The 26,619-nt window shown below is 34.8% G+C and overlaps 1 protein-coding gene across 1 annotated transcript in view; it reads right to left on the reverse strand.

The window, feature by feature from the left end:
* Positions 1-26,619, reverse strand: part of DACH2 (dachshund family transcription factor 2) — a 927,084-nt gene that overhangs the window by 827,374 nt on the left and 73,091 nt on the right. The gene's annotated exons all lie outside the window — the stretch shown is intronic.

Genomic DNA, 26,619 nt, shown 5'->3' on the forward strand with positions numbered 1-26,619 from the left:
CCTATGCCCTATCAGATCTGGACCCAAATCTGCACCATTTCTAACCAAACAAAGTAAAGCAAATTCCCTCATCCCAGGAATCCTGAATAGAAAAGACAGAGAGAGAGAAAGAGAGAGGAGGAGAACATCATAGCTAATCATATCAAACAAGCAGAAAAAAAAATAACCACAGCATTTCTAATATAGATAGTGTTCATAAGAATGAGTTAGACTGCAATAATTAGTTGTTGTTTTCCTTGGTTCTTATATATTAAAAGCAAGAGATGGTCCAATACATCCTATTCCCTTTCAAGTATGATCTATCAACTAGATGCCATAAGAGAAAGAATTGAAGGAACAAAAGAAAGACTATTTCTTAGAGACAATAGACAACACAAAAGTGGATTAAATGTGCTAAGGCATGTTAAGTTTAGCACAGTGGCTAGAACATAACTAGAACCTAATAAATGTTAGATATAATGACAAAAGTGATGATGATAAGATAATAACAATATCTAAAAATACAATATAATCTATATGCTTATTAATCACATGCTTAAAGACTATAAGGATTCATTACATCATGATTAAATAGCATGTTTCTGAAGATTATTAAAAACTCTGCAAAAATATTCATAATACAAAGTTAAAAAAGAAAACGAATGGAGAAATATGCATATTTTGAAATCCAAATTTTGTTTAAATAAATATGTAGATGTATGCACAAAAGAAAGAAAAATCATGCAGTAACTCTGGGTGTTGGGAAGATAAGGGGTTTATATTTACATTTATATATAGATTCCCAAATGTTCTCTAAAGCGTATTTTACTTTTCTAATCAGACTCTCTCTCTCTCTCTCTCTCTCTCTCTCTCTCTATATATATATATATATATATATATATATATATATATCCTACTCTTGATCTCAGGGTCACAAGTTCAAGCCCTGCATTGGACTCCATGCTGGGCATGGAGCCTACTTAAAGTACATACATACATATACATTTTGTGAAAAAGTAACTATTTTCCAAAGCAAAAAATAACAAAAAGCATTTAGTGAGAAGAATGGCATTGTTTTACATTTTTGTAAATTTAGCAGACATCTGGATTTTCTATCTACATCAATCTGTGGCACAATGTCATTTTTGTTTAAGTACAGGGAGAAGATCTGGTCTTACACACATGTGTAATGGGAAAAGGAAGGGACACTGTGACCACTTGGAAGTATCTTCAGGTCCCCCGAGATACTTTAGACCATACTTTGAGAACTGCTGCCTTAATTCAACATGTTATTTTGTGAGATTTTTTCTATACTTTTACTATAATTCTCATTTTGGAGATCGGTGATATCTCTTCAGGAGGAAGGTATGATCTATGATTTTAGTCAAAATAGAGTAGGTCAAGGAGCAACATGCTCCTCTTCAAGGAGTTAGAATTTGGCATTTTACAGCTAACAAGTATGATGATTAATTCGTATATAGATCAATTAGTATCCACATTGATGCTCTTCCTGTTCCCCTTAAAGGGGTACATAAGTCTGCATTATATGCCTTTTTCCTACTAGTTTTTTTTTCTCTTTTACTTTTTTTTTTTTAAGAAAATCGCTATGTGGGAGAGGGGCTTAAGATGGTGGAAGAGTAGGGTGACCCTAAGGTTGCCTTCTTCCTCGAACACAACTAGATAAATATCGATAATTCTGAATGCCCAAGAAATCGATCAGAAGTCTTCAAGAACAAAGCTGTACATCTACAGAGAAAATGACGCACAGAAGACAGAAGAATTCACCCCAAAAGAAACAGGAAGAAATGAAGGCCAGGGATTTAATCACTGCAGATATAAGTAAGATGTCTGAACTAGAATTTAAAACAATTATGAGGATACTAAATGGGGTTGAATAAAGCATAGACGACACTAGAGAATCCATTACTACAGAGATAAAAGAGCAAAAACCTAGTCAGGTCAAAATTAAAAATGCTACAACCAAGATGCAATCCCAAATGGATGCCATAACAACAAAGATGGATGAAGCAGAGGAACAATCTGTGATATAGATGATAAAATTATGGAAAATAATAAAGCTGAAAAGAAGAGGGAAACAAAGGTAATGGATCATGAAGGTGGACTTAGGGAACTCAGCAACTTATTAAAACAGAGTAACATTCTTATCATAGGAATCCCAGAAGTTGAAGAGAGAGAAAAAGGGACAGAAGGTTTATTTGAGCAAATTATAGCTGAAAACTTCCCTAATCTGGGGGAAGGACATAAATATCAAAATCCAAGAAGCACAGAGCACTCCCATTAAATTCAACAAAAACCAGCCATTGCCAAAGCATATCATACTCAAATTCACCAAAGAGGGGGGAACCCACAGACAAGGAAAGAATCCTGAAAGCACAAAGGGGAAAAAAAAGTCCTTAACCTACAAGGGAAGACAGATCAGGTTCATAACAGATTTGTCTACAGAAATGTGGCAGGCCAGAAGCAAGTGGCAGGATATATTCAACATGCTGAATGAGGTAAAAATGCACCAAGAATACATTATCCAACAAAGCTGTCGTTTAGAATAGAAGGAGAGAGATAGTATCCCAGACAAACAAAAACTAAAGGAGTTCATGACCACTAAACCAGATCTGAAAGAAATATTAAAGGGAACTCTTTGAGTGGGAACAAAAAAAGACCAAAAGCAACAAAGACTAGAAAAGAACAGAGAACATCAACAGAAACACCAACTTCACAGGTAACACAATGGCACTAAATTCATATCTTTCAATAATCACTCTGAATATAAACTGACTAAATGCTCCAATCAAAAGACATAGGGTATCAGAATGGATAAAAAACAAGATCCATCTATATCCTGCCTACAAGAGACTCATTTTAGACCAGATGGAAAGTGAGGGGATGGAGAAACATCTTTCATGCTAATGGACATCAAAAGAAGCTGGAGTACCCATGCTTATATCAGACAAACTAAATGTTAAAACAAAGACTGTAACAAGAGATCAAGATTGGCATTATATCATAATTAAGGGGTCCATCCATCAAGAAGATCTGACAATTGTAAATATTTATGTCCCCAACATGGGAGCACCCAAATATAAAAATCAATTAAAACAAACATAAAGAAACACATTGATAAAAATACAATAATAGTAAGGGACTTAGTAACACCCCACTTACATGGACAGATCATCTAAGCAGAAAATCACCAAGGAAACAATGGCTTTGAATGACACACTGGACTGGATAGATTTAACAGATATATTCAAAACATTTAATGCTAAAGCAGCAGAATACACATTCTTTTTGAGTGCACATGGGACATTCCTCAGAAGAGATCACATACTGGGCCAAAAAACAGCCCTTTGTTAAAAAGACTGAAATCACACCATGCATATTTTCTGACCTCAATGCTATGAAACGTGAAGTCAACCACAAGAAAAAATTTGAAAAGATCACAAATACATGGAGGTTAAAGAACATCCTACTAAAAAGTGAATGGATTAACCAGGAAATTAAAGACAAAATAAAAAGCTACATGGAAGCAAATGAAAATGAAAACACATCAAAGACCTTTGAGATGCAGTAAAGATGGCCCTATGAGGCCTACCTCAAGAAGGAAGAATATCTCAAATACACAAACTAACCTTATACTTAAGAGGCTAGAAAAGGAACAGCAAATAAAGCCTAAAGCCAACAGAATGGAAATAATAAAGATTAGAGCAGAAATAAATGATACAGAAACAAACAAAAACAACAACAACAAAACCCTCAGTAGAACAGATCAATGAAACCAGGAGCCGGTTCTTTGAAAGAACTGATAAAATTGATAAATTCCTAGCCAGACTTTTCAAAGGGGAAAGAGAAAGGACCCAAGTAAATAAAATCAAGAATGAAAGGGGAGAGATCACAACCAAGACCACAGAAACACAAACAATTATAAGAGAATATTATGAAAAATTATATGCCACCAAATTGGGCAATCTGAAAGAAATGGACAAATTCCTAGAAACATACAAACTACCAAAACTGAAACAGGAAGAAATAGAAAATTTGAACAGATCCATAACCAGCAAAGAAATGGAAATAGTAATCAAAATTCTTCCAACTAACAAAAGTCCAGGGCCTGATGACTCCCCAGGGGAACTCTACCAGATATTTAAAGAAGAGTTTAAAAAAAAAAATTAAACATTAAAAAATAAAAACAAATAAATAAATAGAGAAGAGTTAATACCTATTCTTTTCAAACTGTTCCAGAAAATGGAAATGGAAGGAAAACTTCCAAACTCAGCCATAAGGCCAGCATTACCTTGATTACAAAACAAGACAAAGACACCACTAAAAAGGAGAATTACAGGCCAATAACTCTGATGAACATGGATGCAAAAATTCTCAACAAAATACTAGCAAATTAAATTCAACAGTACATTAAATGAATTATGCACCATGATCAAGTGGGATTTATTCCTGGGGTGCAGGGGTGGTTCAATATTTGTAAATCAATCGATGTGATACACCATATTACTAAAAGAAAGGATAATGAACCATATGATCCTCTCAATAGGTGCAGGAAAAGCACTGGACAAAATACAGCATCCATTCTTGATAGTAACTCTCAACAAAGTAGGGATAGATGGAACATACCTCAACATCATAAAGGTCATATATGAAAGACCAAGAGCTAATATCCTCAATGGGGAGAAACTGAGAGCCTTTCTTCTATGTTCAGGAATAAGACAAGGATGTTCACCCTCATCATCACTATTTAACATAGTACTGGAAGTCAGCCTCAGCAATCAGACAAGAAAAAATAAATAAAATCATCCAAATCAGCAAGGAAGAAGTCAAACTTTCATTATTTGCAAAGGACATGATACTCTATGTAGAAAACCTGAAAGACTCCACCAAAAAACTGGTAGAACTAATACATGAATTCAGCAAAGTCACAGGATATAAAATCAATGTACAGAGATCTGTTGCATTTCTATACTCCAGTAATGAAGTAGCAGAAAAAGAAATCAAGGAACTTACCCATGCAATTGCACCAAAAACCATAAGATACATAGGAATAAACCTAACCGAAGAGATAAAAGATCTATACTCTAAAAACTATAGAACACTTATGGACAAAACTGAAGAGGACACACAGACACACAAATGGAAAACCATTCCATGCTCAAGAACAAACATTGTTAAAATGTCTATACTACCCAAGGCAATCTACACATTTAATGCAATCCCTATCAAAATACCACCAGCATTCTTCACAGAGCTAGAACAAACTACCCTCAAATTTGTATGAATCCACAAAAGACCCCAAACAGCCAAGTCAATCCTGAAAAAGAAAAACAAAACTGGAGGCATCACGACTGTGGATTTCAAACTATATTGAAAAACTGTAGTCATCAAGACTGTATGCTAGTATCACAAAAACAGACACAGATCAACAGAACAGAACAAAAAGCCTGGAAATGGACCCACAGCTATGTGGTCAAGTGATCTTTGACAAAGCACTAAAGAGTATCCAATGGAAAAAGACATTCTCTTCAACAAATGGTGTTGGGAAAACTGGACAGGGACATGCAGAAGAATGAAACTGGACCACTTTCTTACACCATACACAAAAATAAATTCAAAATCGATGAAAAATCTTAATGTGAGACAAGAAAACATCAAAATCCTAGAGAACACAGGTAACAACCTCTTTGACCTCAGCTGTAGCAACTTCTTACTAGACACATCTCTGGAGGCAAAGGAAAAAAAGCAAAAATGAACTATTGGGACTTCATCAAGACAAAAAAGAACTTCTGCACAGCAAAGGAAACAATCAGCAAAACTAAAAGACAGCCTACAGAATGGGAGAAGATATTTGCAAATGACATTTCTGATAAAGGGTTAGTATCCAAAAGCTATATAGAACTTATGAAACTCAAACTCCTCCCAAAAAAATACTCCACTTAAAAAATGGGCAGAAGACATGAATACACGCTTTTCCAAAGAAGACATCCAGATGGTCAACAGACATATGAAAAGATGCTCAACAATACTCATCATCAGGAAAATACAAATTAAAGTGATGATAACACCTTGCATCTAACAGAATGGCTAAAATTAACAACACAGAACAACAGATGTTGAGGAATATGTGGAGAAAGGGGAACCCTCTTATACTGTTGCTGGGAATGCAAACTCTTGCAGCCACTCTGGAAAACTGTACGGAGGTTCCTCAAAAAGTTAAAATAGAACTACCTTATGATCAGCAATTGTACTACTAAGTATTTACTGAAAGGATACAAAACTACAGATTCAGAGGAATACTGGCACCCTGATGTTTATAGCAGCATTATCTACAATAGTGAATCTATGGAGAGAGCCCAAATATCCATTGACTTATTTGACTGATGAATGGATAAAGAAGTGATATAGATAGATAGATGATAGATATAGATAGATGATAGATAGGTAGATAGATGATAGATAGATGATAGATTGATAGATAGATCATAGATAGGTAGATGATAGATAATAGTTATACACAATGGAATATTACTCAGCTATCTAAAAGAGTGAAATATTGCCATTTGCAATGATGTGGATGGAGCTAGAATGTACAATGCTAACTGAAATAAGTCAGATAAAGACAAATACCATGTGATTTCACTCATATGTGGAATCTAAAAAACAAAACAGGTGAATATAAGGGAGGGGGGAAAGAGAGAGAGAAACAAACCATAAGAGACTCTTAAAGGTAGAAAACAAACTGAGGGTTAATGAAGGGAGGTGGGTGGGGGATGGGTTAGATGGGTAATGGATATTAAGGAGGGCACTTGTTATGATGAGCACTTGGTGTTGTATGTAAGTGATGAATCACTAAATTCTATTCCTGAAACCAATATTGCACTCTATGTTAACTAAGTTGAATTTAAATAAAAATTAAAAAGAAGGAAAGAAAATACCTATGTGAATCCAGGTTGCCCAGTGTCAAATTATAAGAACCAAAAGCTATAATGCTAGATGGAAAGAAAGAAGACTTGCTGCTCATTTCTAGCTCTGCTAGTAATCCTCTATGGGATTTTAGGCAACTGGCTTAACTAACCTGTGGCTAAAATGTTGATGATAAAGTTGTCACCCTCCCCGCATTACAAATTTACCCTAGATACTTGGTTGAAAATTCTTCTTCCATAAATTAGGTGTGTTTCCTTTTATATTGTTTATTAAAAGTTCAGTCAATTTTGGTAACTTGGTGATATATATACAGAACTTTGTTGATAACATCTTGATGACTGTAATGATGATTTCTTTAATAATCAGAAAAAAGGGATTTTTTTGGTTCCCATTTAATAATTTCTAGAAAAAGGCAAATAAATGCTGGCTATACAAGTTAATAGATGGTAGAAAGGGAAAGAGACTAACGCTTTTCAATAATTTATTATGCATAAGGCACTGTGCTAGGTTGTTTTTTTTACATATCATCCCATGTATATTTGCAGTAACTTATGAGATCAATATTATTATTCTAAATTTACTGATGAGATAAGCACCTTGCTTAGAATTGCAAGTTTACTTACATAGAATTGTGGTTAGCCAGAAATCAAGACCTGGGCTCTACATAGTTTACTCCCTACTGTACCTTCTTTTAACTGAATTATCATCCCAGATCAACATGTCTTTCAGGCAAATCCAAAAGTGTGACTCTATTAAAAAAATTCTTTTCCAATTTTTTAAATTAAGAACCAAGTTACACCAAGCAAAGAAGAAGACTGTTACCATAACTTACCTATTCTGCATCCTGGGATGAGAAGGAATTGCTAAAAGGGAGTATTTTTTTACCTCATGTTTAAGCTGGAGATTGGCACTACACTGTCTTTCTGTCCCTTCTGGAGATTTACGTAAAAGAGATAAAATTTTCTCTTACTTTTTTGTTTTCATCGTTCTTTGTCTCTATCCAACATTTCATTTGGAAAAGGAGAAAGAACTGCTCATCTCAGTGGCAGGAAAGAACAATCTTTGATTTATAACGTGCTAGGAACCCATCACTGTGATAGAGCAATTTTTCCCCCAGACATTTCTCCATTACTGAGGCTGATGCCTCCCTGCCCTGATGCCACTTCAGTACTGATCCGTCAGTCCCAACAGCAGGGCTAATAGCAACACCTGCTCCTAAATGCATTTTTCATCTTTATCGCAGAAAATCTTCTTGTGTGGATTCTTCTTTAAACAAAGTGTGAAAATATATTTTCTACAATTTTTGTTTTACAAACCTCTTCCCTCACATATATATTTGAATGACATACCACATACTTGGCAGTATAACTTAAGTTGTACTTGCTTTTCTTCCTTCCCTTTTTTATGAGTTCCCTTTTAGTTCTTGTGAAATATCACAAAAAGTAAGTAGAGAAGTTCATTTGCAGAATATGACAGAAATAGTGAATCAAGAAATGATTTAATTACTATTAGGAAATCACTGGAATAGATGCAAGGATCTTCCTTTAAAAGCCTCCTTGCTAGAGCTGAATTTTATTTTAAGCTATTATTTTTTAATTTGGCACATAATGTAAGTTACTGAGACAAGCCTTTTAATGACTTTGCAAAAAATATTTAAAAGCAAACATAAAAGAGGGAGAGAGTGTCATATGAGAATCTTTAGTTTCTGGAAAGGTAATGAATAACAGAAAGAAAAGATTAATAAATACAATCCATGTTTAGGTAGCCAGAAATAATTCTGAAGATTTTATTTGCCTTACTCTGAAATAAATGGAAGAATATTAAAATGATGCTGTTACACATATCTGTTTATATGATGATCATCTATAATATATGCTCAAAAATCATTTAAACATGTAAGAAAGAATAAATCAATTGTCAGAAACTTCCGATTTCCCCATACTCTGAGATGTAGATACTATATTCAAAGTAGAATATATTTTGATAAAACCTGATCAACTAAACAGTAGGTTTGATGTTCCCTTTATACTCAGGGATTGTTCTTGGAGCTAATTCCTTTTAACTTAGTATTCTCTTATTTATAATATTCATAGGGAACATTTAAAAATCCAATAAACCACACAAAATATTTATTAGGATTTAATGGATTTCTCTGTAAATATTGGAAGCATACTGAGTGGAGTGTCAAAAATACAGATAACATAATTTGCAATTATCTATGTCACCCTCCCTTCTAGTATCATCTCCCTAATACAGTAAACATGAAGAATCCAACCAGGCCTCTGGATGGCTTACATGGCACTTAAGGATTTATCTTTTCTTTATTTTTCTGTCCATCTCAGAGCTTTCTGAATTTCAAAACCCATCTGGTTCTTAAACTAAAGATGAATGCAAATAGAGAGTAAAGCAAAACATTTTTCTGTAGACAAGTAGCACATTTCTCTAAGAATCACATGTTTATAAAAAGTTCCCTTAGAATTCTTTTTTAAAAAGATTTATTTATTTATTTTAGAGAGAGAGAGAGAGAATGAGCAGAGGGAGAGGGGGAGGGAGAGAATCTCAAGCAGACTCCCCACTGAGCGTGGAGCCCAATGCAGGGCTTGATCTCAGGACCCTGAGATCACAACCTGAGCAGAAATCAAGAGTCAGACAATTAACCAACTGAGCCACCCAGGCGCCCATTCCCTAAAATTCTTAAAATGACACCATAAAAATCTATTATTTGTGTCAAATTGTGTCAAAATTGACTTTGTGTCAAAATTGGTTAAGAACATTATTTTCTAGAGATATTTACATGTTAAACTTGAATTCACTAATCTTGTTTGAAGGGTTTTTCTAAATTCTTTGATTTGCACAACAACATGCAAAAAGGCAATACATGTCGATCCTTTGGGCAATAACAAGATAATAGAAGAGAATTTAGGAAGTAGTCATTTAAGAGGAGATATAACAATCAAGAAATTTCAAACAAGCTAAAGTAGTTCTTCATTTAATGAGACTTAGATAACATCTGCTTTTACATCTTTGATATTTCCATGAGACTGTGAAGGCAGACCATCTCCAAGACTCATTTAATGTATATGTCTATTTTTAATGAACAACTATGCTTTACATAAATTGTTTTAATAACATTTTTTAATACACAGCAGATGTAGATACATGGTATTACTGTGAAAACAATGCAAGCTAGTATCTGATGCCTGCAGCATCTACAGTTAGGAGTCAGAACTCCTACAGGAAATGTGCTTTGTTGAAACTAACTGGAAACCTCACATTGCAGCCAGTAAGTTAATCACCTGATTTTGAAGGTAGGCTGTCCTTTATCTTAGAAGTAAACCGACAGCAGTGAGGCTTTCACAGTGACGCTATTATGATTTATCCTGCAGTCTCAGATGTTAATGCCTCATTTACCTTTAAAAGCAGATGTAATAACCCAGAAAGATCAATATTATAATCTCTTTATTTGGTATTAAATTACCGTGGATTCATTGAATTATTATATTGCAGAGGTTTTTCAGTGACATTAACTTAAAAACCAAATATGTCTTATTTGGCATGGTGTATCCTAATTTTCCTGATCTTGGAACTTAGTGGTTACCTGTAAAGGCAGCTTATAGTAAGAATGTATATTGACCACTTAGATAACATTTTCAAAGCTTGTAATGACTTAAAATGAAGAAAATAAGAAAAAGATGTAAAAAGAACTTTGATACAGTACAACATGTACTGTATGCAATAATATGCAATATTATTGTTTTTATAACTTCAAATAATCTTATGTATATCCATTAAAGAATATGGAGCTATTACCCAAGAACAAAGCAATACTCTCACTGGGCTAGAAATAGCCAAGTGATAGCCAAGTATTTAATATTCCTCCTGAACTAGTACCAAAGTAACAGACTTTCAGTTGTCAAATATACCTAGCCAGTACATATACATGATCTCACTGCTGACATTTTAATCAGCTTTTCTTTGATAATCTTTAATAGTCACATTTACTTTTTTTAATTACTTTGCTATAGAAGAGAAGAATGAAAGGTGGAGAGTTCATAGTGAGGTTTTTTTTCAATGATTCCTCAAAGTAAGACAATTATACTAATATCTTTGCTTTACTGGTTTTATCACATTATATCTTATATTATTTCTATAACTATATTAATTTTGTTCTTATAGTTTGCCTTAAATCCTTTATCAGACTATATCTTACAGATACTGCAAAACTTTATTAAATAAGATTGCATAATATATATAACACAAGATATGAATGTATTTCTGTTTTATGATCAGTTATTCACTGGTTATCATATATAATGTGTACCCAACAGAAACCAAGTTTTCCTTTTTTCCTGTAATAATTTTTAGTGGTAATCTCTCTATCCTACATGTGTAAAATCTTAATAATAGTGTACTATGTTTACAGAGCACTTTAAATTTACAAATGATTTTAATGCTTATATGAATATGTAAAGTGGTAACAGTGAATATTTCTCCTCATTTTACAAATAAAGAAGCTAAAATCAAGAAAAGTTAAGTGATTTGCATAATACTACACAGATAGTAACTGACTCTGCCAACCAAGAACTAGAAATTTTCTGCCACCTATTCCATTTTTTTGCTAAAACACACTGCCCCAGCAACAGTCTAATCCAATATATTTCCTTATTCCATCTATAATCTAGTTATAACTCTCTTTTCAAAATATTTATTCAGTATTATAAGTAGTAGTAGTAGTATTACAATAATCAATTCACTCAGGGGTTGATTACACAATATAAAGTCTTCTGTCCTTTTTTAAATTCCTTGTGGACATGCAATAAACCCAGACTGATGTAACCAGTGGTCTTGAGTGGCTTTGCAATGTGGCCTCTCTTCCAACCTAATGACAGATTAAGTCCTTTTAGGAATAAACCCCACCTCTTAATATAAGATAATCAATTCTTAAAATGCATTACAGTATAGACCTGACCTACAAATATTGCTTTGTGGATATAGAATACTCATTGAATTTCCCATATAGTCAGATATTGACATATGGTAAAATAAAAAATGAGTAATTCTACACCATCAATGCAACAATTCTAATAAATATTAAAATATTAAGTATAATCTACAAAAATACTGTCAATTGCTTAAAATTGGGGTAATGGGGTAGAAATGCAAAGAATCTCATGGTTTCAGACAGAAAAATATAAATTGATTCCATGACAATGCCACCCTACAGTTAATTTATGACCTAATTGAGTATTCTATTATCAATTAGCCTTCATAAACAATGACCAGATAAATTCAAAACATCTCTTTCTATGTTATAAATACAGATTTATTATGATGAACTGAAAAAGATATAACCAGACACTGTGGAAAGCATACCTTTCTTGGAAGGATCCTTGAGTGATGACAACACCAAAGAAAATAGTCTCTGCCTCCATAAATCCACTTTCTTTGAGTAGTGGGCAACTTATCATATTGAGACAATCTGTTTAAAGCAGATGAAAACTTATCTGTCCTAGAGAGGCACTGATCAGACAATGATGGTTGACAGAGTAACTATCTCTTCACTGCCACCTTGTTTAAAAACCATTTGGGAAACAGGGTGCCTCAGTGATGCAGTTGGTTGGGCATCTGACTCGGTTTCAGCTCGGGTCCTGCTCTCAGGGTTTTGAGATCAAGTCCCGCTTTCCACTCCACTCAGCGTGCAGTCTGCTTGAGATTCTCTGCCCCTCCTGCTCATGCTCTCTCCCTCTCTCTCTCAAATAAATTAATTAATTTAAAAAAAACATTTGGGAAAGGATAAAGAACAAGAAATACAATAACAATACTCTGACACAGCAGCCACAGTGATGAATGTATTCTCTCAGTACATTCAGTTACAAAATGTCTGTAGCCCAAACAAAAGAATATCCAACTTTAACATTTCCTAAAAGTTTCATAGACTTTCCAAATTCATAGCCTACTTGATGAGCACTTACAAACAACAAAACTTTCCGGTGTGTGGGTGCCTGGGTGGCTCAGTTGGTTAAGCAACTGCCTTCAGCTCAGGTCATGATCCTGGAGTCCCAGGATCGAGTCCCGCATCGGGCTCCCTGCTCAGCAGTGAGTCTGCTTCTCCCTCGGACCCTCCCCCCTCTCATGCTCTCTCTATCTCATTCTCTCTCTCAAATAAATAAATAAAATCTTTTAAAAAAAAAACTTTCCGGTGTGGTGCGTATATGCTTAAAATTCAGAATTGAGCTTAATCAGGTTAATCTTTCAAGACTATTAAGAATTCATTTCCAAGACACACACTAGCTTACAGGGCTGGTTTAAAATGACAGTTTAAATAGAAACAGTTTTGGAAGTTGCTTGCTTTGTTTGTAATTAATCAGATGAAAAGACTGAAATGAAGTGAATGCATTGAGTTACCTCATGGGGAAATGATGACACCAAGCACTGGCTCTTTCCAGCCAGGGGACTCTACAATTAATATCAGGTTATCACTTACAGATGTTCACTGAATATAATTTTCTATATTTAAAAACCCCTATCCAGACACATATTTTTCCCTTCTGATAACTTCAACAGACTTCATTACACACTCATAAGAATGTCTAAAATGAAAAGATGGATAATACCAAATGTTAACAATAAAGTGAAGAAACCAAAACTCTCACACTCTGCTTGCTGGTGAGAGCACAAAGCTATCTGGCAGTATCTATAAGGCTTAAAATCAGAATATTCTAATATATATATACATATATATATATAAGGATATTACATATATATTATATATATAGGATATATATATATATATATATATATATCTCCTATGATAGTAATGTGTGCTTATGTTCACCAAAGACAGGAAGACAAACACATGAATGCTCAGATAAACACTATTCATTATAGCCCCAAAATGGAAACAACCCGAGTCTATTAATAGTAGAATGAATAAATTTTGATAGATCATATAATAGACTATTATGCACCAATAAAAAAGAGAACAAACTACTGCTACACATAAAAATATGGATGGATCTTACAGACATAATAGTGAATAAAAGTAGTCAGATACCAAAGACTATACACATTGTGATTCTACTTAGATGAAGCTCAATAATAGGCAAACAAATACATGATGATAAATGTCAGAATACAAGTTATTCCTTGGCAGGATGGTGTTTTCCAAAATGGAGCAAAAAAGGGTGCTAACGATGCTCTAATTCTTGATCTGGGTGCTGGCCTCACAAACACAGGTATGTTCCTGTAGTGTATACCAATGATCTGTGCACTCCTCTGTATATATATCACATTAAAAGAAGGAGGAAGAAAAAGAAAATTAACAACCTGAATTAGTTACTTCACAGTTCACACCAGCAGCCATGACTGTTTTATCCCATTTCTCTGATGTATAATAATACCGCATTAACTATGATATAAACTATGATGGATAAGATTTGGAATTGCGACCTTACTCTTTTCTCTATTGTAGAAAAGAGAAATGACTCACTGGTAACAAAAATGCAAATTCTAGGGTGCCTGTGTGGCTCAGTTGATTAAGCGACTGCCTTCAGCTCAGGTCATGATCCCAGGGTCCTGGGATTGAGCCACACATCAGGCTCCCAGCTCAGAGGGAAGCCTGCTTCTCCCTCTGCCTCTGCCTGCCGCTACTCCTGCTTGTGTGCTTTCTCTCTCTGTCAAATAAATAAATAAAATCTTAAAAAAAAATGCAAATCCCAAAGAGTCCTCTTTACTTTCCTTTGATTTTTAGTACTTCTCATTTTTTAGCAGTCACCATATTAATCCTCATAAATATACACACACTAAAATCATCCTGTCATAGCTGATTATCTTATCATGATTTACATTTGCTTATTTTGTTTAAAGAACAATGTTAATATTTTTCAAATGAAAACCGTCTTTATTGAATTTTAATATAAAATTCAGTTATCCCACTAATCAACTGAACACAAGATGAAAGAAAACACCCAATATTGGAAACTTTACAAAAATGTATATTTTGATTAATTTCATGTTGTTGCATTATGTACTGGTAGGGACACACATTCATTATGCCATGCAAACTATTATTATATCTGAATTACTCTTTTATCCAAAGACAGATAAAATCAGAAACAGTGAGCAATTTTATTAAAGTAAACAGTATCCAAATGTCGAGTTTTCATTATGTAAATACAGTACTGTCATAGTAGTTTAATAAATAGGCAATGACTTTTGCTGGAACATTATATTTTTAATAGTATACATATAGTACACATATTTTACATAGTAAAATATGTATATATTTTACTAGTAGTATACTAATAGTATACATATAGTATACATATTTTCAAAGTTTAAGAATAGGTTTCATAACCATAAAAAGCTGCTAGTTTGGAATTTGTTTCTTTGCTATGAAGGACTTGATTACTTCCTTGCAAGAATGTATCACAGGCATCTAGTGCTACCAGAGAGCCATGAAATATTTGAAGGCTTTCAAAGGAGGCAATAGAGATATATTTAAAAGTTGATAGGAAATTTTTGGAGGAGCATGGGAAAATGGTGAAGTAGGAGGACCCTGAGCTCACCCTGTTCTACATTTTCAACTAAATATCATCCAGATCCAAGTCAACAAACCAGAGAACAATCCAAAGACTGGAAGAACAAACTCCACAAATATAAAGAGGCTGCAGCTGAAAAGTTAAGGTCAGAAAAGCAGAGGGAGGCTACTTACAGGAGGGAGGGAGCTCTGCAAACAGAGATTGCAGAGAAATAGGCCCATGCACCAGGGAGCTCACAAGGGGAAAACTAATCCCTATAACATCTGGCTTTGAAAAGCAGAGGGGCTGAATTCTGTGATTTTATAAAGCCAGTGGTATTTGGAGGCTAGGAGTTTTAAAAGTCTGCTGACTCAGAACTGGGCGAGCCAGGAGGGTGAATGATCACTGGGTCATCGCCATTAAAAAGACAGCAGTCTGCATGGAGATGCAACAAAAAGCCAATAGTTTGCACAATGCCAGGGGCAAACAGGAGACAGATCTGCTCGTACTAATTTTGATTTCAGAGTTTGTTGGGGGACTTCTCCAAAAACGGGGGAGCTGGCATGTACCATTTCCCTACCCTGCCCTGCACCATAAACACAGCAACCTGCCAGAGGCAGGGTTGCACAGACACTTGCTGTCTAACCCGCTGGCTGTGTGCCACAACCACAAGATCTCCTGAGGACTAGCCTACTCCAAGCCTGCTGGCCTGGGCTCTGGGTTTAGGGTGAATTTTGTTAAAGTCATGCATTCACTCCTACCAGCCCGTGGGTACACATCCATTGCACTGTGCCTGATAGGGCACCTCGAGCCACTGTAACATTTTCTGTCCAGCTGCTGCATCAGGGCCCAATCAACCCACCAGTCACAGCTGCAAGCATCCAGCCATGATCACACAGCAGGAGCAGGAGCATCCAGCCATCTTCCTGCACCTCACCCAGCCTCCAACCCCAGCAGCCCTGGCACAGAGCCCCCAACTGCTGCAGTGCTTCAGCATATCCAACATAAAACTAGTGGCTCAGTGCAAATATTGCTATATGGCCACCACACTCCCAAATTCCTCAGAAGGCACATCCGCTCAGTCCTGGCCTGCCTGACTCCAACGAACACCACAGAGAGCAAGAATAGCCCCACAACAGGCAGGCAACTGCACTGAAAGGAAAAGTGACTCAGACACAACAGCACGACCTATGAAACACACATAGGATATTCTCTTGAAGCAACAGTTTCTGGGAAATGGGGCACTGCACTGCAGGGAACCCCAGGAACATTTCTTCATAAATTCACTACATTCAAGAGCAAAAGACACTGTTGAGACAGACAAAATGAAAAGACAGATAATTTATCCTAAATGAAAGAAAAGGACAAGGCCACAGTCAGAGATCTATGTGAAACAGATATAAGTAACATGCCTGATAGAGAATTTAAAGCAATGATCATAAAGATACTCACTGGACTTGAGAAAAGAGTGGAAAACATGAGTGAGTCCCTTAACACCAAGATAAGAAATAACATTACAGAGATAAGGGGCTTAATAAATGAAATGAGAAACATGCTTGATGTAATGAACGGTAGGATGGAAGAAGCAGAGGAACGAATTAGTGACCTAGAAGACAGATTAATGGAAAGTAATCAAACTGAACAAAAGAGAAAAAATTATACAAAACAAGATTAGACTTAGGGAATTCAGGAACTCCATGAAATGTAATAGCATTCATATCATAGGAGTCCCAGAAGAAGAGAGAGAAAAGGGGGCAGGAAATTTATTTGAAGAAATAATAGCATAAAAACTTCCTTAATCCGGGGAAGGAAACAGATATCCAGATCTAGGAGGTACAGAGAACGCCCATCAAAATCAACAAAAGCAGACCCACTCCAAGATATATTGTAATTAAGCTTGCAAAATATAATGAAAAAGACAAAAACCTTCAAAGTCGCAAGGCAAAATAAGATATTAACTTACAAGGGAAAACCCACAAGGGTTGCAAGAAATTTTTCAACAGAAACTATGCAGGTCAGAAGAGAGTGGCATGATATATTCAAAGTGCTGTCTACGGCCATACCACCCTGAACGCGCCCGATCTCATATGATATATTCAAAGTGCTGAATGGGAAAAATCTGCTGCCAAGAATACTCTATCCAGCAAGGCTACCACTCAGAATAAAATGAGAGATAGAGTTTCCAAGACAAACAAAAACTAAAGAAGTTCGTGACCATTAACCAGACCAACAAGAAATGGAAGTGGAAAGGAATCACCAAAACTGTATAAAGGTAGGAAACACAAAAGCAGTGAAAATGAATATTTCTCTAAAATATCAGTCAAGGAACTCCAAAAAAGGATATAAAATTAATAACATATAACAAAATTGTGGGGAGGAGAGAAGAAAACAGTGGGTTCAAATTTAAAAGACCATCAACTTAATATAGACTATGATATACAGAGGTTATAAAAAAAAAAACCACTAAGAAACATGCAAAGTAAAGACAAAGAAATCCAAATATATTGCTATAAAAAATAAGGAAAACATCAAAGACAGAAAACAAGAAAGGATTGAGAAAATCTTCAGAAACAAATATAAAACTAGTAGAAAATGGCAATAAATATACATCAATCAATTTCTTTGAATATAAATGGACTAATTGCTCCAATCAAAAGACACAAGGTGATACAATGGATAAAAAAAGACAAGACCCATCTATATGTTGCCTATAAGAGATACATTATAGACCTAAAGACACCTGCAGATTGAAAGTGAGGGAATAGAAAAAATTCTATCATGCAAATCGATGTCAAAAGAAAGCTAGAGGAGCAATATTTATTTCAAATAAATAGACTTCAACACAAAAACTGTAACAAAAGACAGACACTATATAATAATAAAGGGTACAAAATTCATAAAAGAAAGGATAAGAACCATGTGATTCTCCCCATAGATGCAGAAAAAGCATTTGACAAAATACAGCATCCATTCGTGATAAAAAAAAAAAAAAAAACCTCAACAAAGTAGGGATAGAGGGAACATACCTCAACATCATAAAGGACATATATGAAGGACCCACAGGTAATTTCATCCTCAATGGGGAAAAACTGAGAGCTTTTCTTCTACGGTCAGGAAGAAGACAGGGATGTCCACCTTCACCATTATTATTTAACATATTACTGGAAGTCCTAGCCTCAGCAATAAGACCAATAAATAAATAAATAAATAAATAAATAAATAAAAGGCATCCAAACAGGCAAGGAAGACTTCAAACTTTCACTATTTGCTGATGACATGATGCTCTATGTAGATAATCTGAAAGACTCCACCAAAAATTTGCTAGAAATATTACACAAATTCAGCAAAGTCACAGGATATAAAATCCATGTACAGAAATTTGTTGCATTTCTACACACCAATGATGAAGCAGCAGAAAGAGAAATCAAGGAATACATCACATTTACAATTGCACCAAAACCCAAAAGATACTTAGGACTAAACCCAACCAAAGAACAAAAGGATCTGTACTCTGAAAACTATAAAACACTTATGAAACAATTTAAGGATAACGCAAAGAAATGGAAAAAAATTCCATGCTCATGGATTGGAAGAACAAATATTGTTAAAATATCTATATATTGCACAAAGCAATCTATATATTTAATGCAATCCTGATCAAAACACCACCAACATTTTTCACAGAATTAACACATTCCTAAAATTTGTATGGAACCAAAAAAGACCCAAAATAACCAAAGCAATCTTGAAAAAGAAAAACAAAGATGGGGGCATCACAATTCCAGACTTCAAGCTATATTACAAAGCTGTAGTCATCAAGACAATGTGGTACTGGCACAAAAACAGACACATAGATCAATGGAATGGAATAGAAAACCCAGAAATAAACCTACAATTATATGGTCATCTAATCCTTGAAAAAAAAAGAAAGAATATCCAGTGGAGGGTGCGTGGGTGGCTCAGTTAAGCATCTGCCTTCAGTTCAGGTCATGATCTCAGGGTCCTGGGATCAAGTCCCACATCAGGCTCCCTGCTCATGGTGGAGTCTGCTTCTTCCTCTACCCTCCTACCCCGCTTGTGCTCTCTCTCTCATGCTCTCTCTAATAAAGAAATAAAATCTTTAAAAATAAATAAATAAATAAATAGAGAATATCCGATGGAAAAAGACAGTCTCTTCAAGAAATAGTGTTGGGAAAACTGGATAGCAACATGCAGAAGAATCAAGCTGGACCACTTAATTACACCAGCCACAAAAATAAAACCAAAAAGGATGAAAAACCTAAAAGTGAGACTAGAAAACATCAAAATCCTAGAGAACACAGGTAACAACCTCTTTGACATTGGCTGTGGCAACTTCTTACTAGACACATCTCTGGAGGCAAGAAAAACAAAAGCAAAAATGAACTAACAGGACTTCATCAAGATAAAAATCTTCTGTTAGCAAAAGAAACAATCAACAAACCAAAAGGCAACCTATGGAATGGGAGAAGATATTTGCAAATGACATTTTTGATAAAGGGTTAGTATCAAAAATCTATAAAGAACTTATCAAACTCAAGACCTAAAAAACAAATAATCCAGTTAAGAAAACACAAATAGACAATTTGCCAAAGAAGACATACAGATGGCTAACAGACACATGAAAAGAAGGTCAACGTTACTCATCATCAGGGAAATACAAATCAAAATGATGATGAGATACCACCTCACCCCTGTCAGAATGGTTAAAATCAACAACACAAGAAAAAACAGATGTTGGTGAAGATGTGGAGAAAGGGGAACCTCTTACGCTGTTGATGGGAATGCAAAGGGTGCAGCCACTCTGGAAAACAGTATGGAGGTTCCTCAAAAAATGTGAAAAATAAAAAAATAAATAAAACTACCCTACAACCCAGCAATTACACTACTAGGTACTTACCCAAAGGATACAAAAACACAGATTTGAAGGGGTACATGCACCACGATGTTTATAGCAGCATTATCAGTAAGAGCCAAACTATGGAAAGACCTAAAGGAGCTAGAAAAAAACAAACAAAACATAAATCCAGCAGAGGGAAGGAAATAAAGATTAGAACAGAAATAAATGATACAGAAACTAAGAAAACACGATAGAACAGATGAAACAAAGAGCTGGTTCTTCAAAAAAAAATCAATAAAATTGATAAACCTCTAGCCAGACATATCAGGAAAAAAAGAGAAAGGATTCAAATACATAAAATCACAAACGAGAGAGGAAAAATAACAACCAATACCACAGAAATACAATCATAAGAGAATATTATAAAAAACTATTATGAAAAATATTATGAAAAGTTAAAAAACTAAGCAACATAGAAGAGATGAATAAATTCCTAGAAACATATAATTGACCAAAAATGAGATAGGGAGAAATAGAAAATTTGAACAGACCCATCTGCAGCAAAGAAACTGAATTAGTAATCAGTATGATACACCACATCAATAAGAGAAAGGATAAGAATCATATGATCATTTCAATAGATGCAGAAAAAGCATTTGACAAAGTACAACATCCATTCATGATAAAAACCCTCAACAAGGTAGGTTTACATGGGATATACCACAACAAAATAAAGGCCACATATGAAAAACCCACAGTTAACATCATTCTCAATGGAGAAACACTGAGAGCTTTTCCCTTAAGGTCAGAAACAAGACAAGGATGTCCACTCTCACCACTTGTATTCAACATAGTACTGGAAGTCTTAGCCATGACAATAGTACAAAAAAAGAAATAGAAGGAATTCAAATCTGTAAGGAAGAAGTAAAATTTTCCTGATTTGCAGATAATATGATACTATATGTAGAAAACCCAAAAGACTCCACCAAAAAACTACTAGAAAAGATCAGTGAATTCAGTAAATTTGTAGGATACAAAAATCAGTGTACAGATATCTGTTGCATTTCCATACACCAATGATGAAGCAGCAGAAATAGAAAATAAGAAAACGAGCCCATTTACACTTACACCAAAAAACATGATACCTAGGAATAAACTTTACCAAAGTGGTAAAAAAAACAAAAAACCTGTACTCTAAAAACAATGCAACACTGATGAAGGAAATCAGAGCCAACACAAAGAAATGGAAAGACATTGATGGATTGGAAGAACAAATATTGCTAAAATGTCTATACTACTCCAAGCAAGCTACACAGTTAATGCAATCCCTATCAAAATACCAACAGCATTTTTACAGAACTAGAACATTCCTAAAATTTGTATGGGACCATAAAAGACCCCAATAGCCAAAACAATCTTCAAAAAGCAAAGCAAAGCTGGAGGCATCACAATTCCAGACTTCAAGTTATATTACTAAGCTGTAGTAATCAAAACAGTATGGTACAGGCACAAAAATAGACATGTAGATCAACAGGACAGAATAGAAAATCTAGAAATAAACCCATAAGTATATGGTCAATTAATAGCATCAAAGCAGAAAGAATATCCAATAGGAAATAGACAGTATCTTCAATAAATGGTGGTGAGGAAACTGGACAGTAACATGCAAAACAATGAAACTGTACCACATTCTTATATCATACAGAAAAATAAATTCAAAATGGATTAAAGACTTAAATGTGAGACCTCAAACCATAAAAATCCTACAAGAGAACACAGGCAGTAACTTCTTTGACAATGGCCATAGCAACTTCCTTCTAGATGGTTCTCCTGAGGCAAGAGAAACAAAAGTAAAAATAAACTATTGGGACTACATCAAAATAAAAAGCTTCTGCACAGTGAAGGAAACAATCAACAAAACTAAAAGGGAACCTATAGAATGGGAGAAGATATTTGCAAATGACATATCTGATAAAGGGTTAGTATCCCAAGTATACATAGAACTTATAAAACTCAACACACCCTAAAAAATAATCCAGTTGAAAAATGGGCAGAAGATATGAACAGAAATTTCTCCAAAGAAGACACAGAAATGGCCAACAGACACATGAAAAGATGCTCATCATCTCTCATCATGAGAGAAACACAAATCAAAACTACAGTAGGAAATCCCCTCATACCTGTCAGAATGATTAAAATCAACAACATAAGAAACAACAGGTATTGGTGAGGATGCGGAAATAAAGAAACTCTCATACATGTACTGTTGGTGGGGAGAAAAACTGGTGCAGCCACTCTAGGAAACAGTGTGGAGGTTCCTCAAAACATTAGAAATAGAACTACCTTATGATCCAGCAATTGCACTACTGGGTATTTACTCAAAGAACACAAGAACATTAATTCAAAGAGATACATGCACCCATATGTTTATAGCAGCATTATTTACAATAGCCAAGATATGGAAGCAGCCCAAGTGTTCACTGACTGATGAATGGATAAATATGTGGTGTATATATATATACTGTGGAATGTTATATATATACTGTGGAATGAAATCTTACCATTTGCAATGACATGGATGGAGCTACCGAGTATAATGCTAAGCAAAATAAATCAGTCAGAGAAAGACAAATACCATATGATTTCATTTGTATGTGGAATTTAAGAAACAAAACAAATAAGCAAGGGGAAGAAAAATAAGAGACAAGGCATGAAACAAATTCTTAATTATAGAGAAAAATCTGATGATTACCAGATGAGAGGTAGTGGGGGGATGGCTTTACTAGGTGATGGGGTTTAAAGAGTGCATTTGTCCTGATGAGTACCAGGGGATGTATGGAAGTGAAATACTATATTGTACACCTGAAGCTAATATAACACTGCATGTTAACTGGAATTGAAATAAATACTTGAAATAAAAAATAGTGTAATTTGCAATAACAAATTATATTGACACTGTAATACATATTCCACTAATTGAAATAAAAATAAGTAAATTGTTTTTCATATAGCATTTATGATGAGTACAGACATCTTACAAACACATAGTATGCATACACATAATTTCTTTATTTGGAATACTAGGCTTTTTCTCCTTGTATATCCATTTGTAAGAATAACAAAAAAGAAAAAAAAAAAGAGTATCCCAAACAGACTTATGAGTTTTGTAAAGAAATTTTGACCTCTTTTTGCCCTCATTTTTCTCTTGCAAAAATTGCCTTACATGAAAAATGTATAAAAGTAATGCAACTCCAGACTGAGGCTTTAATCTCTAGTCACTTCCATAAAAGAAGGACAGATCAGAGAGTATAACTTTCCCTTATCATACAGCTCATCTCCTGTGTTGACAAAAGAAATCCTGTTAGTTTTTCTTAGACAAATGTGACCCCAACCTGATATGACACTTTATTTTTTCAGCTGTGCTACACCGTAAAACCTAGTGATTTTTAAGCTGCACTATACCAACTCATGAAACTTTTGCATTGAAAGCTGCAAGCTGGGGCGCCTGGGTGGCTCAGTAATTAAGCATCTGCCTTTGGCTCAGGTCATGATCCCAGGGTCCTGGGATTGAGTCCCACATCAGGCTTCCTGCTCGGCAGGAAGCCTGCCTCTCCCACTCCCACTCCCCCTGCTTGTGTTCCTGCTCTCGCTATCTCTCTCTCTGTCAAATAAATAAATAAAATCTTTAAAAAAAAAGAAAGCTGTAAGCTTCCAGACATTTAAAAGTACGATTTTTCTTCATTGCAAGATCCAACTCACCTGATTATTTTTTTAATTGAATTATAAGTCACTTGACTGTCTTATACATTCAAAACTGCCTTCATCTTTATAGAGTTCTCAGGAAAACTTCTGAACCCTTCTGAAACAAATAACAATTCCGACTTTGATGGTGCTTGGCCTTCTTATGTCCATATACATTACATGTATTTTTTAAATCAGGCATTAGTTTTCACTTCTAATAATGGTGTTTCAGAGAGGGGGAAAATTGTACTTGCTCTTTTCTTCAACTATGAATATTCATCAGTTAAAAGAATTTAAGGACTGGAGTTTTCGGTATCCTGTTTTAGTACCTGCTAGCCATAGAATTTTGCACGTTAGCCTGGATTTATAGCTCTAATTCAGCCATCATGGTATTCAAAACCCTGGGTTTAAATATCTGCCACATAGATAATGAGTAACAAAAAGAGAGTATAACTATTGTGCCTTCAAAGAAAAGCAATAAGCCATTCTGCTTGCTCTCCTTCATGTTCTTTAATTCATTTCATTTCAACTACCCAGAACAATTTCACCAGCCATTAGCCTGGAATGAAATTTCCAAAGGCTTATTGTTGTTATCAAGATGGGTCCCGCCTGAAACAAATACAACACTGTATGTTAACCAATCAGAATTTAAATAAAAACTTAAGAAAAAAGATGGGTCCCAACACTCCCTCCCCCTCCTTTTCATAAGTTTTGGCACAAAATATGTTACTTTATAGCTCCAGACTTGTTTTTTCAAAGGAGAAAACTTGTGAAGCAAAGGATAGACAAAAGTCAGATCCAGATTCAAAAACCTCAGAATAATATCCACTAAGAAGAATTTTGATTTTGTGTCACATTTTATAAATTAAGACACACACACACACACACTTTATGGGAAAAAAAAAGAAAAAAAAGAATGGGGGAATCTCTTTGGTAAATTCTAAAACTAGGTGACTCCCAGTCTAAAATCTAAAATAAAAACATCCCAAGCCACTAATTACCAGAGTCATGAAAATCAGCTAGTTCAAGAATTTTCTTTAAAGAACACAAGCTTCCTAAAACGCCAAGAGGGGTGAGTGAATATTTTGCAATATTGAATGGGAACAAAATCACAATAAAATTCTTTATTGGATCTTAAATCCAGAATTATATATCTATACTTCGGGAAGCAGGTGATCGACATATTTGGAAATACAAACTGGCTCTCATTTTGGAGTGTTGATGGAGTGCATGCAATATTCATAATTTTACTGGAGAAATATTAAGGCTAGGAAGTGAAGAGCAAGTTACCGCTGATTTTGTTTACAAAGAATACTTCCATTCCCTGTCAGGACTGCCAGCTCTCACCAATCATTTAGAACCTCACTGAAGGCTATTGCCACATGCACAAACTGATTCCAAATATAGGGGTGAAAATGGAGCTCGGGATTGCTTTGTTGATTAAAGCACATGCATTATTTGCAATGCCAGTAACAAGAGAACTCTTTAGACTTTCTTGAATACCATGCATTTTCCTGTTCTTGAAATGTATAAAATGATTGCATATTAAATCATTATTTCAGAGACATGATTAACAGAATGCTGAATGTGTTGAGAAAAATTCAGTTGTTTTCAGCATTTGAGGAAATTTTTTACTCTTAAATGCTTTATTAACTATATTTGCAAATTTTGCCACTCAAACGCAAAAAGAAAAATCCTAACTAATACAACTTTTCATGAGCCACCTCATTTTGTTAAGTTATTAACAACCATTTCAAATAGAAAAATAAGGATGATTATTAACTTTATTCTGAAATTTCTAGGTAATTTGTATCATCTACTGGTATTTGTACAATTCAATGTGGAAGGTGCTGGTTTGTGATTAATAAGTTACAGAATACACATATATCAGTGTTAACCACCAGATATGTATGGAGTATGTTTTTCAGACTAGATATAGTGAGCACACCAACAAATACAGGCACAAGAATCAAATTAATTCTCATGATAATTCTCAAGATTGTTTTTTTAATGACCAAAACTTCACCAAAAAAGTGCACATGTTCTTAAATAACTCATCCTTAGATAAATGTGCGTACCTCAGCCCATTTACAGTTCCTAAAGGGAAAAAAAAAGAATAAACATAGAAATTCACATTATTTCTAAATGACAGCTTTCTTTCCTATGGGAAAGGGGAAAAACCAGATCAATAGTGCTAAAACAAAAGAAACAATACTCCAAACATGCAGATGAGACTGACAGAGAAATCTATGAAACTAGAATTTCAAAGAGAACCCTCTTTGATAAATGAAGACACAGCTTACCATGTCATTAAAACATACAAGCTACACAGTAATACACCAAGGCCCTACTTCTCAAGAGATGGTCAGCATCTGAAAATGGGAACATCAGTCCAGCATTCAATGCTTTAGAAAGTGTGCACAATGAAAGATAAATAACTACAACCCTAACGGTCAAATGAACAGCAAAAGGCTATTTCTCCTTAAAGCTCAGGTCTATCCTTCCCTTTGACAGAGAGACAAACTGTGATATCCCTTTCTGTCGGACCTTCCCTTGAAAACAGAAGTTGTCAGAATG

The sequence above is a fragment of the Zalophus californianus genome, chromosome X, assembly GCF_009762305.2.
Source record: "Zalophus californianus isolate mZalCal1 chromosome X, mZalCal1.pri.v2, whole genome shotgun sequence".
Taxonomy (NCBI): domain Eukaryota; kingdom Metazoa; phylum Chordata; class Mammalia; order Carnivora; family Otariidae; genus Zalophus; species Zalophus californianus.